This window comes from Hesperophylax consimilis, chromosome 18 (assembly GCF_061612785.1).
Source record: "Hesperophylax consimilis isolate HC1 chromosome 18, BYU_Hcon_1.0, whole genome shotgun sequence".
NCBI classification, from domain to species: Eukaryota; Metazoa; Arthropoda; class Insecta; order Trichoptera; family Limnephilidae; genus Hesperophylax; species Hesperophylax consimilis.
Window position 1 is genome coordinate 9,446,136 of NC_142853.1, and position 21,061 is coordinate 9,467,196.

A 21,061-nucleotide genomic window follows, 5' to 3' on the forward strand; every position below is an offset into this window, starting at 1 on the left:
ACTTTTTTTTTTTTTATATTAACTCCACACAGGAGGCCCTGAAGAAAATAATTTCCCTCAGGGCCTATGTCATCTTTGGGGATGCTGTGTGGAGGGTCTTTTTTTGGAGAGGAAGGAGTGAACATGGGTCTTGAAGAGTCCCATGTTGTAGGAGGGAGGAAACACAGAGGCCGGCAGTTCGTTCCACAGCCGAGCTGTTGAACTTAAGAACGAATTGTAGAAGCGACCCGTTCTCATGTGACAAATGTCAACCGTGTACAAATGTTGGGCACGCGTTTGGCGTGTATCCCGACTACGCACCGGTGCCGAAGGGATCTATGACGCTAGTTCCTCAGAGCATCTTCCATTGTAATACCGATAGAACAAGGACAGCATACCTACCTGACGCCTGTGCTCTAAAGATTGCAGTCCGTTTGTTAAGATTGGGGAATCTATCAAACGGACCGCCCGTTTTTGCACAGAGTCAAGGGTGTTTTTCAGGTATTTAGGGGCTCCGGACCAAAGATGGCTGCCAAATTCGACAGTAGGGCGCACTTGCGATTTGTACAGGGTCAGCAGTTGTGTATTATTAAAGTATCTGCGGGCCCTGTACAGTACGCCCAGCTTCTGAGAGGCCAGCTTTACTCTGGCTTCGATGGAGCCCCCATACCTGAGCTGGTCACTTATAGTTACACCAAGCATATCAATGGAAGGCCTGTTCGGAAGATTGCTTCCGTTGAAGGAGACTAGATTATCATTTAGATCCCTTTTAGACGTAATCAGACAGGATTGGGTCTTTGAAACATTAAATTCGTCGAGATTATTTTTACCCCAGGAGGAAATACTCTCGAGATAACCGTCCATTCTCTGCTTCAAAGCCCTCCGAGCCGTTGGAGTTTGTGTGCCCTTTGGGGGCTTGTCAAACAAAAAGCTACCATGAACTGTACTGTCATCCGCGTAACAATGTATCGGTGCACATGTCAAAAGGTCATTGATGTGCAACAAAAACAAAGTCGGAGACAGAACCGATCCCTGTGCGATCACTAGCGCAGACACGTGAAATATATATATATCACGGGATATTACAATAGCAGGGTTCGCAAAGCTGAAAGTATTAGTAAAATATTTTCCTCGGAAACATTACATTTCAAAAACAAATATTGTGAATTATGTTTAAAATAAAATTATGTCTTTGTGTTGACAAAATAAAGAGATCAGAAATTTACCTTATTTGTGAGAAATTGAAAAATCTGTCAAAAACTAAAAAAAAACAAAGGAACATTTCAAACACAAAACTTTTAATGAATTAAATTGTTTTCTGATTTCAAATTACTCGTCAAAAAATAAAATTTTGAAATGACACAAATTAGATTTCTTATGTGACTAACGCACGAGAGTGCCAACTACTCCCAACCGTCTTAAACCGGTAAGTCTATGGTATCCTCAATTGGGGTAAGTTGTGAGGCCGAATTCGGAGCGAAAGGAGAAAAGGAAGAAGAAGGTTGGGGAGTATGGAGTATTTGATAATAAACATAAACTATTATTGTTTTTTACGACTTAAAATCCTAAAACTCTACAACGTACGAGTAAACTAAGTTTGCAGCACCGAGCGCGCGAAATTCTCTAGCGCTATGGAAATGTTAAAAGAAGATTTTTTAAAATCCTTTTTTAATGTTACAGGTTTATTGTTTTCCTTTGAAAAATTATTACGTAAGCTTGCTCGTAAAACCTCGTAGAACTGTAACTGAATTTAATATCAGCCTTTATTCTGGTATTATGGTATCACAAGAAAGTGCGAAGAAAAGCTCTTGGTTTAATATGTGGAAAACCCTCATTCTCTAGAAAAGCCACTAGATTTGCGCGAGAACCTTCATTGGCGAATTTTAATCCAGCTTATAAAAAAAGGTTTCTTTTTGTTTTCTTATCTCAAATAAACCTGCCTTTGAGTTTCCATTCATTGGATAGGTACTACAATATTGTGCTTTAAGCACGTTTTTATCAGCTTAAAAAAAAGCTCATCGAAAATTACTTTAGCTTCAGAAAACGTTTTTCAAAACATGAAATATTTTGATCTTTAGAAATGGTTCCTTCAGGGCATTTATTTTTCGTTGCTAGATATTTTAGTATTCCAGAAAGGTGTTTTTACGCGCTTGAGCTAAGGTCATTTTCTCGGAGATTATTATATTCCCGAAGCCATAATGCTGTGGGGAAAGCACCTACTTGTAAATTCTATGGATATATCGATCCGTAAGCTTCTGTCTTTTTTTCATTTGAAAGTATAAGAATACCATTGTCTGGGCCAGGGACTGTTTCATTTCAACCGTTTTGGTTCAAATTGCCACACGGAGAAAAATAGGTACATCTTATTTATCAAGATATTGTTAAAAATGTGATTATTTCTTAATAAAATACTAGTTAAACAAAACATGTACAGATAAAACATGTACATGTACAGGTAATTCCTTTAATGGAGGACTGAACGCCGTTGGCGCTAGCAAAAAATTGTCCAAAGAAGCGAAGTTAGCAGTCCACAACGGAGTGCTGGTACCTACCCTGATGTATGGAAGTAAGGCATGGAACTGGCAAAGAAAGGATGAAAGTAGATTAAATGCTGTTGAAATGAGATCCCTGAGGCGTATGTGTGGTAAAACCATGTTTGATCGTGTGAGGAATGTGGAGATCCGCAAAGAGTGCAAGGCTGATGTAAGCGTAATGAGTAAGATTAAGAAAGGGACGCTTAGATGGTTTGGGCATGTAGAGCGAATGAGCGAAGATAGGAGTGTAAGGAGGATATATGATGCAAATGTGAATGGTAGCAGAAGTCGGGGTCGCCCGAGGAAGACATGGCACGATCAAGTGAATCAGATACTCGTGTCGGGCCATGTCAAGAGTCAGAATAATAGAAGAGTATGTATGAGACGTTGTATGAATGTGAATGAGGCAAGAAGTGTGTGCCAAGACCGAGTTGTTTGGCGGTCCGTCCTCTCTGCCTACCCCTGCGGGGAAACGGCGTGATGGTTAGTTAGTTAGTTAGTTAGTTGATATGAAATTTTTCTAATCATTTCAGTTCCATTTTTAACAAAAAAACGAATAATTTGACAAGATATTTAGTAAATTAACAATATTTCAAATCAGTAAGTATTCTCCGTGCACTAGAAAATAACCGCCAACTTCTAAATAACCGCGTATATTTATAAAACTTTAACACGTTCGCGGACGGAACGTGTATACACGAAAGTACGTCCATACACGAAATATTTTAATACATCTGTGTGTCGCCACATGCTTTGTGAATGCATACAAATAAGCATCTTCTACTCTCACGGAAACCACGTACAAGTCTGTAGCACAAGACACTGCAACCAGAAGTTCCTACCTCTGTAGCATAAATAACTCCATACCACGAAAGCGCCGTACGTCTGCAGACGTATTTAAAATAATTCTTGTTGAAATAAGTACACCTCACCAGCGGAAAACAGGTTTGTACAGTGTACACTATAGAAGGTATCGCGACTTGAACATGAAAGAATAAAATATATGTTTTTTTTTACCATTATACCATTATTTGGATTTCACTGAAAATTTCAAAGCTTGTTCTTATTAGTGCTAAGAGTATTTAGAGATTTGTTTGAATGGTGGAAGAAGTCCAGAATGACTTAACACATTATTTCTGCATTGGAATGACACACCTAGTAGAATTATAGTCTACATAACCTAGTTTTTTTAATAGTAAAAATGTGGAATTTGTGATACTACATGAAGAGAATGAAGAATAATTATTTAGTGTAAAATGAGACATATGTGATGAACACCCGAGAAAGACATGGCACCATCAGGTGAAACAAATACTTATGTAGCTAGTATTTTTAAACGATGTTATTCAATTAATTAATGAATATTTGCAGGAGGCCGCATTTTATCGTGTAAAACTTCCGCTCGACCGCATTCTACGTAAAAACGTACACCCTTACAAAATCGAGGCCATAAATTCAGAGTTTGTCTTGGGTACATCGTCTAGTCTAGACTTAAGTGAATTTGCAAAACCTTTTCGGCAGCCAAAAGCTACGTATTTAGGCACAAAGCCACTCCGACGCCGAGCGAGATTTTGTTTGGAATTATTGCGTTTCGTATTGCTGCCGAAATTGTTCTGCCGATGCGAATTATTGCCATTCAAGGGTTTTTATTTAATTTTAAACTTTTTTCCTACCAAATAGAGATACGGTGTGGATTAATAAACACTTACATATGACTGTAATCACAATATTATATCATGCCTATTAAACTTATCTACTAATTTCCGTTGTCGATGCATCAGTGCATTGGTGCGGGATTTAAAATCCGGCGTAGTGCGTAAAATGAAGTGATCAGACAACCGATAAAGTAGGTACTAAAATTATTTTATTAATTCATTATTCTTTATTCGAAATGTGCATTCGTTTTGTTTAGATGTTTGGCAGACCAAATCTGAATACTAATGCTTTTTAAAGTTTCTAACGGAGTTCATTCGAAAGGTAATTCTAGTCGTCTCTTTTATTATTTGTCAACAAAAATATAATATGCTGTCCTTGTTCTACTAGTATTATAACGGAAGATGCTCCGAGGAACTAGCGACATTGATCCCTTCGGCACCGGTGCGTAGCGGAAAACACGCCAAACGCCCGCCCAACATATGTATACGTTTGACATTTTTGTCACATTAGAACGGGTCGTTTCTGCGACTCGTTCGTGAGCTCAACAGCTTGTCTGTGGAAATATTTGCCGCCCTCTGTGTTTCCTCCCTCCTACAACATGGGTCTCTTCAAGACCGAGAAGTTATTTGAGAGCAGATTTCTGATAAATTTGCTATGGAATATTCTTGTAGCCCGTTACATAAAAAACTAATATTACAAATTACAATCAATAACAATAGTTGAAGATACAATCGATCCAACAAATCTTCACTTTGGCCCGCCTTGGCGGAAAAATGCTCAGACACATGAGAAGTCATATTTAAATCTAGGCAACATAGCCAACACCCCAAAAGAGAGAACTTCATTAATGGTATTGGGATACTGTCAAGGGAAAACATAAAGCAAAACATGCACGTAGAAGATTACTTAATGGGTATTTTGCCAAATATACCGAGATACTATTTGGATATATGACCTGAGTGCTTATGGGACCTGGGCAGACCATTATCAAATTCTTATGAACACCAGCCTTACTACAAACATTTATGATAATCAACCATTTACGATAGATAACCAGTTGTTTATCAGTTGTGTAAAATTTAAAAAAAAATGTATTAGTGTGGCTGTATACAGCGTACAAAATATGTCAAGCTATGTCAAATTATTTGGTTCGTTGAAGTTGGTTTGTGGCTCTCAAATTGCTTCTATGTGATTTTCATTAGATTTTACAAGTTCGGTGTAGTCTGCGAAAATTAATCTGCGTGCTTTTCTAAATACAGGGTTTTCCAATAAGAGGTGTTATTTTGAATAGCCCGCTATTTCGGTAGATGTTACTTTTGAAGCTGTCATTTTTAGACATTTGACAAGTAAAAACTACGTCATTAATAAAAACGGAACGATACACGCTTCAACAACGCATTGAAATTATTAAAATTCACTTGAGTGAATAAAATGCAAATCATCTTAAGTGATGAGGCCCATTTCCACCTCGGTGGCTTCGTCAACAAGCAAAATTGTCGCATCTGTGGCTCGGAAAACCCAAGACTGTCCGGCCGAGTCATTGGACCTTATTTTTTTTTAAATGAGGCTAGAGCAACAGTTACGGTGAATGGATTGCGCTATCGAGAGATGATTAATGATTTTTTATCACCGAAATTAGATGGTATTGATCTGGACAACGTTTACTTTCAACAAGACGGGACTACGTGCTACACAAGCAACGAAACCATTGATCTTTTACGATTGAATATCAAAATAACACCTCTTATTGGAAAACCCTGTAGTTTGGCAGTTACATAAATAATGTACAACTTTGGACCCAATATTGATCCCTGTGGGACCCCTGACTTGATAAATCTTCATATACTCATCTCATTTAAAAAAATTAAATTGCTTTTTCTATTTGATAAATATTTAACCTAAAACTACTATGAAGCCATATTTATTATTCATTTTTTTAAATCCTTTTTCTGTTATCGATAAATCTTGCTTTTTTCTTATTTGTTTTCTAATTAATATTATTACAATATTATGTTTCTATTATTTGAGCTTGAATTCCCTCACCAAATACTAGAAACTTTTCTTTTTTATGGTTAGGAAAAGCTGTTATTTCATAAATCATGATTTATTTTAATCTGGAACAAAACCAATACGCCATTTTAAAAACACTTCAGTTAATTTAAACGTCACTGTCAGTAACTGGGAACCAAAAGATTTTTAGGAACTTAACCCATTTCTGTCAAAAAAGTAGACATAATTGGTGCTCCAACGATATCCTCATTCTGTTTTCCTCGATAAACTTGATTTATTTTCATCATAATGGCACCACGAAGCACAAAATACGCCGTTTCGAAAACAGTTGCAGTTTTTTTACAAACGTCGCGAAGCTGACAGTAGCGGGGCATTGCAATGAATTTAGCAAACCGGAACATCGTCCCGGTTTGCTCAGATTAAATCAGAGCACTGGGGTACCTACCGATATTTGTGGCGCGTATTCGTCACAAATCAATGTGAACTTATCGATGTGTCAGGAGAAGAGTTCAAATACGTGTATGCACGAGGAGTTAAGATATCTAGAAAATAGCTACGTTGGTCTCAATCATAGATAATAGAAACAATGGAGATGGGCCATGATCTAATATTAGTATGAAATATCGTTCACCCTCCCATGTAGGTACTACATATTATCCAAATCGTAACTACGCACAAGAAACGAATAACTTCAATATCACATCTGCCTTGATAATGCCGTGCAATTTAGTCGTAGCAGGCGATGACATATCCATATCATCCTTTGTGTGTATTATACAGGGTTTATCGGCACGTACCCGACAAACTTTAACCAGCTATTCCTTAACACATTTGGAGTAAAAAATGTTAAGGGCACTTTGCTGTCCGGTAACATTTTTTTTAATAAAAAATGTACTATTCATATTTTCACCACATGTCACCAATGTTTTATCCTTTGTCAAAGTTTGAAAACCCGTCTGGCAATATTTTGTTCTAGTTTCGTTGAATAATGTACGTACGTACCTACGTTGGCGCGCTTTTACAATCACAACGAAATGGCACGGCACCATTCGTCTCATTTTTAACTATTATTATTTAGTGTGTACGAAAGAGCGAGGACACTTTTTGACACACTTGCTAATAACAGCTGTTGAACACGAGAAACAATGCAAATTACAGTGACGGAGTGTGGATTTTTTATTTATTATTATTAATGGAAAAAAAATGTTACCGGACAGCAAAGCGCCCATGACATTTTTTACTCCAAATGTGCTGAGGAATAGCTGGTTAAAGTTTGTCGGGTACTTGCCGATACACCCTGTATAAGGACTCAATGGAATCTACTGATCGGTGAATCGATGTTGAAATACTAGCGGAATCAAAAAGATGCTTCAAATGGCTTTAACCATGTTTAGTGACCGGATGTGAATAGCCAGGCACTTCCCGACCTTCCTCTTATTCATCTCATTCCGCTTTCTACTCTCTTCATCCTCACAAAACACAGTCCCACCAGCTAATCTAGTGAATCATAGATTTCGCATAAATTTTGTAAATAGTAAATTTAGAGTGTAGAATTGAATATCGAATGTAGATTCTACGCCTATTATTAATTAATCGTTCCATGCGCTGAGTAGCTTGTTCGACGTTGCGGCGTATTTTACGAACAATATATCCGTCGAAATATTTTTTCCGAAAACTGATAACGAAGTAAAATTAATTAAATAATCATAAGTTTTGAAGACGGTATTGCTTTGTGGCTTAAAGTTTTCGGTTATTTTAATCAAAACTATAAATCCAAATAGTTTTCTCATTTTCTCGTGTTTTTTAAAATACAAATATAAAGTTTTAAAAAATGCCGTCACGGGACGCCTGGCAGATGCGAAAATCGAAATTGATTTTTATTGATTTAAGTGAAAATGAAAGTAAACATATTATTGTTAAAATATATATAAAGTAATATATAACAAATTAAAAATTGTTCACCATATAGAATAGATACATTACCAATTTTAGTTAAGAATTGGAGGAAATATACCGCACAGAGTTTTGGCGGCCGGGCGGAAAGATCGGACTAGTCACAAGGATGGCCGATTAAAGCATCGTTCCTTGCAAGAGAGTCCCGTTTTGCCACACTTGCCACGTAAGAGTCGGTTTTATTATTTTATGATGTATCTTTCCTATTTGAAGGTTTAAGTAGGTACCTAATATTATTGAAACAATATAATAACGTCCAAATATATCTATTTTCTCATATTTAAAAATCAAAACCAAAATTTCCTCTGAAACCATAAGATTGATGAGTAAGTACCTACCCACTTAATTATAAATCTTTTTTTTTTCATTTCAAATAAGGAATTATACAATTTGGCCAGATAAACTCAATCACAACGACAATTCTTTTTTCAAACTTTCTTCGGGCAGGTAGGTATTATAATATTTAAAAAATGCGAATAAAAAACTAGAAATAAACAGGATGATTTCACATTTGAACCATTGAAATGGTCACCATCTTGACGCTCAGGGAATTGTGAAATCATATGAGTTAGAAAAATTGCACGGTAAAAATGGGTAAGGGTAGTTTAGAATAACAAAAAAACAAAACGTCGTTAGTTCCTCTTTAAATATAAAAGTTTCAAGTCATTGTATACCTAACCTGAAACGTGACATATTATTTGTTTCCCCTCTGAAGTTGATTAATATAGAAAAATAAGTTAACCTAACCTACGTACTAGATCTTATAAACATGCCACTAGCTCGAATGCGTTACGCCCCTTGCACGCAACTATTGCATGTCGATTATTTTGTCTAACCTAACTTAACCTTGACCTGTTTGAACAAGAAGTAGCAATATAAAATAACTACCAAGTTATCGACAGAAACAACGAAAGTAAAATGGCGGTTTCAACGAAGATAATCCGATTTAAAATGAAAAAAAATCTGAAAACCAAAGGGAAAATTAAGGGCAGGGCTCTAGGGGCGTAGAAATTTTGCAGCAATTTTTTTTTTATTGTGATTACAAACACTGAATTGCTATTTTTCTGTTTGATTATCTTTTATTCGATCTGTCTTTTCTTTTTTATCGTACAGAGCCAGTGGGACGATGGCATTCTCATTTGAGGTATGTTATGACGGTGAAAAGAGGGGGAGGAGAAGTAGATGGAAAAGAGGAAGGTTGGCAAGTACCTACCTGGCTATTCAGAGCTGATCACTTTACACTTTCAAGTTTAAAAAAATAATTTCAGCTTGTTATGTCGCTATACTCTAATAGCCATGAAAATTACATTATTTCATTTTGTTTTACTTTAATTCCATACAGCTTTGAGGAGAATAATTTCCCTCAGGGCCTATGAAATATTTGGTCATGCTGTGTGGGGGTTTTTTTTAAAAGAAATCAAGGAGAGGAAATTCTGGAAAGGAAAACATAGTATGAGGATAAGTATCTATGGGTCGGTTTGTCCAGGAATGACAGGAATCCATAAGGTCTCCCTAAACTGCCCTCTCCTGATCTGGAACACCTGAACACACCTCACCCGATAAACCCGGGCACCTCTGCTAAGTCACCAAATGTAGCGAACCACTTGGGGCGACCTATGGCAGTTATCCAATAAATTGTTGCCGGGGCGGCCGTACCCACCTCCTAAATTACCCACCCACCTAACCCACCTCCCAAATTGAGATATATTATTATTCATTTATTCATAATAATAATTAAACACATGCATAATATAAGATAAAATTATGATCAAGTAAATAAGTTCATCATTTTTAGAGGTTTTGCATAAAATGTCTAACCCATTCTCATAATTAGAAGCTAAGTGCCGAACGTCGAATGTTTAAATATTTGAATTTATTACAATAAATTACGTATTGAAATCCCGGTAGGTACGAGTTTGGAAAGTCGGCATAGTTTTTTTATTAATTAGTTACCTACCCGCCTTCCCAGAATCTCCCTATAATTATTCATCAAAATCCTCAAACAACTTCTACTTGGGTAGGGGTAAGTACCTACTCGTACACACTTTCCAAGTCAGCATCTCTTGCATTCGTAATGCGAATAAACAAAGCTGAATCGATAACCGGGACACAATGTTTTATTGACGACGATTTTTAAATAGCTGGCAACATTGATTTTCCATAACTGGTAAAATCGATCTAACAAGCATACCAACCCAACGGTGGAAATATTGTCGAATTATGGAAGTTGTGTTAGGTACCTAACTGAATACAAAAAGGACCAATTTAATATTAAAACGCACGTCTAAATTCATTACCCTGCAGGGTAAACGGGGAAGAGAAACCTTTGTACCTTTATCTACTATTATATCGTTCCGGAAATGTATAGTTATTACATTCGCTTGTAGGATATTGTTCAACGATTTTACGTATCCCAAAACTAATTATCAATTTAGAGGGTAAGCGAGAAGGTACTTGTGTTCTTTTTCATGACCATACTACATTTTATTCTATTCTTTTGTTATTTTAAAAATAAAATTTTGTAATTTTTTTGTAAATTTCACAATCAACCAACGGTATACCTAACGATCTTATGCAAAAACTCAAAGCAATTTGTCAAACGGTTACCCCTTATAAACGTGAAATTGGGTGTGAATGATGTGCTTATTCTACCTGTATTTCAATGTAAGGTTCTCCGAAGAACTAGTATCATATGCCAATCATCTTCTCTGAGATAAATACTCCGAGCATAAGATAAATCAGTACACCCACATCATTATATTATTAGGAGTCATTACGTATCTTAAATTAGGAATAACGGTAAGTTTGTTGGAGATACCAACTTTATTAATTAAAACTTAAATCAACGCAGCTAAGTATATACGAGGGTGGTCTGAAAAGTTTCCGATCTCAACGCAAAGATGGCGGTACTCGTCAATAAAAGCTAGTGAATGTAGTTGTGCATCTTTTGACAGTTACTCACCAAAGTTTCGGCCATTTTGGACGCGCAGTTTTTAGTTGACAGTCGTTTGAGTGAGCCGATGTGTGTGTTTTTGTGAAAATGGAAAAAATTAAGCATCGAGCTGTTATTAAATTTTTGTTTTTGAAAGGCAATGCGCCTGCACAAATCAAATATGAGTTGGACTCTGCACTCGTATAAAATGTCAACATCTGCATGGCACACCTATACTGAAAGTGGGAGATGGAGACTAACTAAATACATATTAAACTTTGCAGGGGAAACGCGTAGATTCTAATTATTTTGCTATGGATCGAAAGATGGAAGTGCTGAGAAACGAGATATTGGGGTATCTCATATTAGGAACGTGTTTCACGCAAGGCGAATTTCCTTTGCACGGTTTGGCATTTTCTGCATGAAAATGGAACATTTTTACGAATGTCGACTGTGGAATGGACTTGCCGGCTTTTGTATTTACCTCTGTTACAACAAAGATATAAAACCCAGGCTGACTCCTTCATTTCATTCAAGTGACATAAACCCTGAGGGATACTTTAAGCTCTCCTTTGTTGATTGTAAAATAATACCAAATAAATTAGTAGTTCTGTGAACAGCGTCTAAAAAAGTGTGTTTCTTATTTTCTCTTATAAATAAAGACCAAAATTTCCTCTGAAGTCAAAAGATTTTAAAGTAGGTACTTAAATACCTACCTGCTTATTTATAAACGGAAAATATTGAAATTATCATTGTTTATGTCAATTAAGAAATTATGCTATTTGTCCGTAGAAATGTCAGCATCCAATGACGATTCTATTTTCAAACTTTCTTTAGACAGGTACCATAATATTGATTATTCCGATTTGATATTTCGTAGTAGAAACCAGAATCATGCTAACTCTGGCGAGATAAAAGATAGTATCCAACATGGCAACCATCTTGAACCGGAACCGGAACGTAATAAATAAATTTATTTTTTTCAATATCAGCGGCACAACATGTGCCATACACATAAATATAAAGTTATCTCTAAATAGTATAAAAGAAAAGTCTATGTTTATCCCATAATTCACAACCTCAAAACTTAAGCAAGTACAAATATAAGTAAAAATTTAACAAACAAGGCATATGAAATGCCAAATGGTTAAGTTAGAACAGGTTATAACTACGTGTTTAGATAATGGTAAAGAATCGGTTGAGTGAGATTGTCAACTGCGGTAAGATGTGACTTGAATCTTCCTGAATTTTCTGAAAACACAGCAAAACCAAGTCTGAAATGTCAAACAGATAATATGACATCGATATTCGAGACATTTTATATTCTTGTAGTATTTAGAATACACAAGTTGGTTGCTACAAACGAACTTCTGTAAATTTAAAAAAGGCCTTTGATGTAACGTAATTGTTTAACCAACTTAACATAAAAAACTATATCGTCTTTTTACACCCATATAACCTGGGTTTTACGAGGTTAATAGTAAATTTTCATAAAAAAGCAGCAGAAAACCTTTGTATGGTTAGCAATGGCGTGATGAAACTGAACAGATTTTTCTGTTCAAGAATGAATTTCGACATTTGAAAACGTTCAATCAATTTCATCAAATGTTCCGAAATTCAACTTACATTTCAATCTTGATAATGATACTTATTGTTTCATAGATTTAAGTAATCCATATAGAAAAGTTGTGCAAATTTCGTGACGCCAGAGAGCTCCCTGTGCTCGAATTTTTAGTAAGATAAGCATTTTATTTTCTTACTATATATGTATAGTTAAAGTACAGCATCACGTAGGTATGCTTCTAATCTACAATTTATATCCTTATCACATTCGGTTATAATCTTAACCAACAAATAAATTCAAGATTCCTTCATTACCGTCATCCAGCGTGTTTCCGGAAACCTATTATTTAAAAAGTTTTCCGGAATCCTGTTGTTGAAAGTCTTCATAAATAATCTACTTAATTACAACTACACTGAGGTAAGTAAAATAGGTCTCACTGAGAAAATGGAATTTTAGATTTATATTTTTGCTAGGTACCTATATGTATGTGAACATGATTAACAATTTGTAAATAAGTATTTGTATTTTTCAGTATGAATAATAATGTTATAATAGTGTTTACGGCTCCAAATATTTTTTACCGGTGTATTGTGATAATTTAACGGAATTAAAAAATCAACAAAAAGACGTATTTCTCGTCTAAAAATTTGCTTTTATTGTCGTAACAATTTTAGCTTAATGCTACGTATTTATTTCTTAGTGCAATTTATAATGTTGGCCTCACTGGGTGGTTTACCCGTGCTGAGGCCTCAAAGGTATACATCCGCGAGCTGAACTACCGAACTGAACCTCAACTTATGGGAAAGAAACGAAGCAACCGCAAATTGCGCGAAACGCCGCTTGCAGTTGATTCGTTCCTTTCCCGTAATTCGTGGTACGGTTCGCGTTTCGGTTCGCAAATGTATACGTACCTTAAGATAGTGCATTTTTAGTGTGTATTAAGACCCGTAGTAAGCGTTCAAAGATGGTTTGAAAGGGAGATATGTAAATACTATTGTTAGAGGGAGCGCGCTAATCTTAAAAAACGATCATAATTATGCGAAAATAGTGAAAATATTTCAAAAAACACATAGCAAAAATCTCTCGACAAAGTTGCTTTAGTTGCATTTAAAGATACACTGTGATTTTTTTCATGCCTATAACGCATTAAATAACAGAACAAAACGTGTTTTTAATAATTTTCCAAGCTTACTTTGCGATTTTTTCTATCGAAGGAATTTCATATAATAACCGTTTTGGCATTACAAATGTATAGATATTATCTTAAAAAATAACATTAGTAGAACTAAAAACACCAGAATTTTTATAACCTATAACCTATAGTATGACTGCGGGAGTTCGATGTGTAAAAAAAGGTAGGTATTGGAAGATTTTATTTTGGAAACCCGTTTTTACAAAAATTGCTCGGAGAAAATGAATATTGCTAATTTATTATGACTCTCTTCAAATTATTGGTAATCCGTTTATTATTTATCATAGTATGACGAAATGTGAAAATATTCATATTTTCATGAACACGTGTTCCGACATCGTGATAATATATTCGTAACTTACTAAAAGTTTATCGGGATGCCTGTTAATTCATTTGTAAGACCTACAATCAAAAATTTCAAGAAAATCTTAATAAATTAGAAATACTCATTTTTCTCCGTGTGGGTGACTGTTCCAACTCTTTGTTTTAAAATGATTTTTTTAAACACGTGTTTGAGTTAAAAAGAACAGTTCTTTGTACCTTTTAATATTTATGTAGATATAGAAATTTCCACGAAACTTAATAAATTTAATCAGGGTAAAAATAAAATGACGAAAATTGCATGAAAAGATTTTTTTAAACTTTGTATGTAGTTATGAGAGAAAATATTATACCTTATAGTAATGCAGACATTACGTACGTTTATGTATACGACAATAGAAAGATATAAATAAAGAATGTTACACAAATCAAATATGCACCAAAATGTTCCTAATTTTATTTTATATAATGTAGTTACATCGATAAATTGTGGAAAAATAGGAATTATAATACATTGAAAGATTAGAGTTTTTAACATTAAGAACATACACAAATATATCTAAATGCAAATAACTAAAATAAAAGTAATGAATTTTCAGGGATGAAAAACGCAATTTGCAGCTAGCGAACGAACAAAAATCAAAACTAATTATTATTACTTCATAATCTAAAGAGGGATTATCAAAATGAACTATGAAGGATGTAGGTACAACAGGCTAGCATCCACTATTCGTTTAATCATTCAACCAAAGTTTACAAGGAGCCAAGATCAATGAACTATCAAACTAAAGGCCAGGCTTCAAAACTGAAATAATAACCAAAATATTTTCACAGAAATAAGTGTTCGTACCTGAACCAAATGCACATTGAAGTCACTTGCTTAACCGCCTCAAACAAAACACTAAACCACTCCTTCGAGAAATATATCATTACCCATTTCTGTTTATTCGTCACAACGCTAATTTCTACAGCGGCCTTTCTTCAAAACACTGTTTAATGTCACAAATGTCAAATAAATCCCACGCGACACCCTTCAATCCCGCAAGAGCTGAAACTGAAATATCAGAACGTGATATACGTACAACGAAAGCAATGAACTTGGGTTATTATGTTATTATTCACTGTGAATGCGTTCCAGATTGGTAAAATTTGATGGATTTGATGAAAGGGACGCCATATTGCTAGTTTTTATCTAGTTTCGCGACATTTTGAAAGGTTTTTCATCCGTTTCCGACATGCTCCGAGCCAGTGGGAGACGGTTCCACTCACGGAGCGTAGATCGACCGGCCGATGGAAATTATGCAATGCTCAGTCGGGTGGGTGGGTGAGTGTAGGTGTGAGTGTGAGTGTAGGTGAGGTGGCGGGGGGAGGTGTGCGGCAGCCCTGCGCTAGAACGGGGAGCTTTTCGTGGTGGTGGTGAAAACCCAGCGGCGTGCCGAAGAGGCTTCCATTTCTGAAAATCATAAAATAAAATTTTAAAAATTGTTAATTTATACATCAATAAGTGTCCCCACTCTTAAAGCCTTAGACACATTACACTATATTATGCGCGCATAAATTGGCACGGCATGTACGTATTATATGTTGGGCTGACACACTACGCTATAATCATCCTCAGGAGAAGGGGTCAGATCAATCGGGGGACTGCCGCGGAATATCATTTATTTGGATTTTTAAATATTTTATTTTAAATACATAAACGGCTATACTGCCTTTTATAAATAAACATATAATAGAGTACAAAAGTAAGAAAAATAATATCATTACACAATAGTAATTTTAAACTTAAAAATAACATACAATTATTTTGTGGATCACAACCAAAATTAACAAAAAAAGAAAAAAAAAAGTTTTTTAATGAGTTTTACTATTCACAATGTACATTTGTTACTTATAAATACAAATTTACTTAGAAGTACAAAAAAAAAAAAAAAAAAACGACCAATCAGAAATATCATCATTTCGTTTCAACATGTCCATATTGCATATATAAAGTTACATTATGGAAAAATAATTTTTGAGTGCATGTTTATGTTGTGCTAATTTTAAGAAATAAATGTCGCCGATGTTAGCATGTTCATTTCCCAAAATGTGTAATCGACTGATTGGTGAGTAATAATTTGATAATGTATGTGTGTTATTATAGTAGAACGGTAGAGTCAGTCTATTGTTAGCGCGACCAGGGCAATGAAATCGTATTAGATTTTTTATTAAATATAGCCTGGTTATAACACTTCATATTTTTGGGTGTGACAGGTGTGTATGGGATTGTATGGCGAGCAATATGGAGTTATATAAAACGCTTTGAACTTATAGCGTGATCTGTCACCCCCTTTAATATTAGTAGTTCTGTGACCAGTAGACCTCTCGTCCATTAAAGTATGTTTTAAATTTTCTCTTATTTAATAAATAAATACCAAAATAACCTAATATTTTTAAGTAGGTACCTACTTAAATACCTACCTTCTTTATTGTAAACCGTACATTTTATGTAACATTTTTTTATTATTTCTTTTAAGGAATTATATAAATTTTGCAAAGAAACGTCGCTATCTCGATGACAAATCATTTTTTCAAACTTTCTTAATGCAGGTAAGTATCGGTAAATCAGTTTGTTGGGGTGTTTTGGCCTCAAATCCAAAATTAAGTTTCGTATGAAAAAGGCCGCGCAGCCGTTCCTTTAACTCTCTGAAGCACGAACTTTTTTCTTATTTTCTAACTAAACTTTTTTTTCAATACTTATAACGACGCAAATATATTTTTTAAATTTGGACAAACTTTAAAAAAATGGTAATTCAGTATTAGTGGTTCTTAAAATTATTCCTACAGTGTGCCTTACCCAAATACAGATCTAATATTATAACATTAAATACACTGATTATACAAAGTGATGACAAAACTTAGAATAACAATAACAGCAGGATAGGACAAAACACGAATATTAAAACTAAAACATAATATAAAACAGGAGGCAGTTTATGCTCAGAAATGAGAATTTTCTGAGCAGACACTTTAAAAAGGTACAATAAGGAGACAACCGAAACCAAACAATTACCGGAAGTTTTAGAATATGGCTTATTTTAAAATATTGAAAATAAGTTTAAATTTATGAATGGTAAGGTTTTTTAAATAATTTTGTTTTTAAAAGCCCGTTTAAATTCAGCCAAATTCTGGAGATTAGTAAGAGCTGAGGGAAGTCTATTCCAGATGAGAGGGCCTGTTACACTAAAAGAACGATCATAGTAAACAGCTCGATTTGACCTAGAAAGTTCAATTAGACGAAAATATTATAAGTCAAAATATAAAGTTTGAAATCATTAAAAATCGCAATTCGTTGGAAAATGTCTAAACTTTGCAGCGCCACATATCATCGCTAGTATAAAATATTACGTTGTTTTGACATAATTATTTATTTTGTAGGTGATAGACAAAGACTTAAAGACATTATTTTTTATCTAAATAACTCAGTCGACATAATAAAAAAATGGTAGACACGTAGATGCCTAACAATTGAGTTTGTACATTGTGTGTTACTACATACTATTGTAATACACGAATTATTTATGTACCAGTTCGCGCTGCTAAATAACGGGAAGAAACCAACGTAAACATTGTGGTTTTTATCACAATAAGATCCGAAATGCTTTTAGATTGGCGTAATAAACAGAATTCATCAATGGTGCCAGAAATACCAGCGCGTAATACTCACATGACGGACGAAAATTTCATACGGTAAACAAACGCTCTGACTCTCCTAGTTTAATAATCTGGTTTCTGGCTTCAAGATTAGATTATGGAATAATACAAAGCAAATTGCATTTTATAATATATGACAGCATAATATGGAATAAGCAAATTAAATTTGTAAGAAAGGAATATGAATTAAAAAAATTATACGACACAAAAGATTATATAAATCAAATCATAATAGAGATATATGTAAACAATAGAGACATAAAAATTATTCACAAACCATCAGAGAAATATTCTTTTATGGACCTCTTGTATTTGGTAAGTTCGCAACTGAAAATATCAACCTTGGATAATACGCTTTTGTAAATATATCGGTCACAACTAGGAATCGAACCCAGGATATCTTTTATTTAATTAAATTTAAATTTAAAATTGAAATATGAGATCGACAAATATGAAGTTTAATAAATAGGTCCCAAATGGTCAAGTTGGTTAAGACACCTGTCCCGGTAATACAAGAGATCCTAGGTTTGATTCCTAGTTGGGACTGTTATATTTTTTATTTTTCTGTGTCTTGTTCTGTTTCGTTTAGGTTTATTATTATTATCTTCTTCTTCAAATGATACATTACATTTATGTATATAACCTTCAAAAGAAGTTAAAAATAAAAAGTTATTCCTGATTATTGTTTTTCTTTGTAGAATCCGCCACAATAAGGAGCTATATGACATCTACCAAGCTCCCAGACTCTCTACTCATTTACGGCTCCAAAGACTAAGATGGGCCGGACATGTGCACCGAATGCCAAGCACACGTGTACCAAAGAAGGTTCTAACAGGACACCCGGGAGGCAAACGAAAGGCGGGCAGACCTAGGCTGAGATGGGAGGACGATGTCAGGAAAGATGCCAGAGGACTACTCCATGTTGCAGATTGGAAGACGACGGCCGAGGACAGAGGGCGATGGAGGCTCATGTTAAAGGAGGCCATAGCTCGAAATGGGCTGTAGCGCCATTGAAGAAGAAGAATTGTTTTTCTTTGTAATATGCTAAAAGATTGTCAGCCCTGGCTCTGAGCCAACTGGCGCTTAGGGTAACTTAATTTTTAGACGCCATTAGTGGTCAGATCAGCCTTGGAGATGAGCCAAGTGGCGCAAGAAGCAACATGATTTTTAAGCGCTTTTTGAAATCGAAAAATTATAATACTTTCGCTATTTTTCATTTGAACCTATGAGGGAGAATAAAGCTTTATTCAGTGGAGTTTTACAAGCGTTTTGATAATACGAAAGCGCTCGCTAATACAGGTGCAATTGGAGCAGTGCTCCGACTTGCCAAGGAGCTAAAGAGAAAGGGCGATGATAATACCCAAGACAGCGCCCTTGGGATTGCCGTTTTGCCATGACAGGCGAGCATTGTAGTCAGTAGATTCAACAATCATCACCTTCAATGAAATGGGGTAATATTTGGAGTCACGAGACGCCCGTGAAAGTTCAATGTCCCTGGGCGCATGCGTGTTTCCGCCCCCGCCCTTGCCGACAGGCGCCGTGCACGCCACTGTGCTACAGGTCCGAACCTTGACGGCACTCCACTACGTAGCTCATATCTGATACCGTCTCATAATAAGTAGCTTATAGCCCAAAGAGAAGACCTCCAAATCGAAGAGCAACTAAACCTCAATTCAAAAAAGAGTTCCATAAACTAAAGAGTTCCTTATTCAAAAACCTTTCATTCCTAAAATCATTTAAAAAAACACGCAACTTTGAAAACTTAAGTAGGTACTTACTTGGGCTGTCTGTCAGGTGACCTATTTACAACGACCTACATCAAAAATTTGCTATTTTTTTCACTATTTTTTTTGGTGAAGTTGCGTGAAGCTAATTTGGTGTGACGGAGCTCCCCTCCCCTTAATTTTCTAGCGGTAAATTTTCGGTAGTGAATAATATAAATTTGTTTATGTTTGTTTTAATTTTAAAACTAAAATATTTACATATCGTATCAAATTCGCTCGAACCTTTCACAAACGTTTTTTTTGTTGAAGGGGTTACTCAACATTTTCTTTTATAATACTGTCGTAATTTTATCGACCGTATTTGAGCAAATTTTTATTAAGATTTTTTTTAAAGTTTTTTGTTGTAAAGTAAATGTTTTTATTCAAACAGGCATTTATGTAAAAATTCGCTTTTTAATATCCATACCGATACCACACAACAGTCCTATCTCCCCAGAGCCAGTTGAGGTAAATTGTGAGACTGGGGAGTGGGGAAGAGAAAGAGATGGAGGAGAGGAAGGTTGGGAAGTGCCTGGCTATTCATATCTGGTCACCATAGGCTGCACATTTCAATTCTGAATGTCGACTCTCACTAGGTCGACCAAGACATTACCTATCTACTATATGTATCTTAATATGTCTAATATTATATTCTTGCACTACAGCAATCACCCAACAACTCAAAGCATGTCCAATTAAGCAATAGAGCTTTAATAGAAAGCAACTTTACTAGCAGCTAATAGAAACAGGGATAATAAGAATGGGAAATGTGCCAACTGTCGCCCAGCTACCACTATTTATATATCATACTAATAACGGGAAACTAAAAAAAATTAATGTCTTTTGTGAAATTTCACATGAAAAACTAGTTAATAATTTATTAAACATTTATCAAACCAAGTACACTTTACCCCAAATCAAGCGTGGTTTTTCCCTTTAAAATTTCACCAATTCCCACAGCAATCATAATAACAAATCTCAACTCTGATTCGTATGAAATTGGCACATAACTCTGTTCCTTTTCTCCTTTTATAAAATTCACGTACCTGTTTGTTTTACCCCCCGGATTGTACTTATTGTGGTTCAGAAGTACCCAATTAAAACTTTTGCAAACAACTTTTTGGTTGCCACCTATTAAAATTCAGATATTTTATTCAGCTTTGCAGCTTGACACCTATAACTATGCAAGTGGGTGAAGGAGGGACTAATGAACGAACAAATTTTAAAAATTAAAGACCTGGATACAATAACAACATAAATGTGCGCAACTTAAATCTCAAGTGACCTGCCAGGTCCTGTATATTATATGCCTGTACAAAATATAAATAAATAATCATAATAATAAAATATATACAACTAACGCCACATCAAGTTCATTAATCAAATGCATTGTAGTTTTGTTTTATTGATCAACAAACCGGTGGATGCAATAAGTTGATAATAGTTTGACTTTCTATCTAT

At 35.1% G+C, this 21,061-nt stretch overlaps 1 protein-coding gene across 1 annotated transcript in view; it reads right to left on the reverse strand.

The window, feature by feature from the left end:
• Positions 1–15,402, reverse strand: part of LOC149415327 (uncharacterized) — a 100,094-nt gene extending 84,692 nt beyond the window's left edge. Inside the window, exon 1 of the mRNA XM_089642294.1 lies at positions 14,992–15,402. The gene's annotated coding sequence lies outside the window, so the exon portion shown is untranslated. The remainder of the gene's footprint in view (positions 1–14,991) is intronic.
• Positions 15,403–21,061: the final 5,659 nt, after the last annotated feature.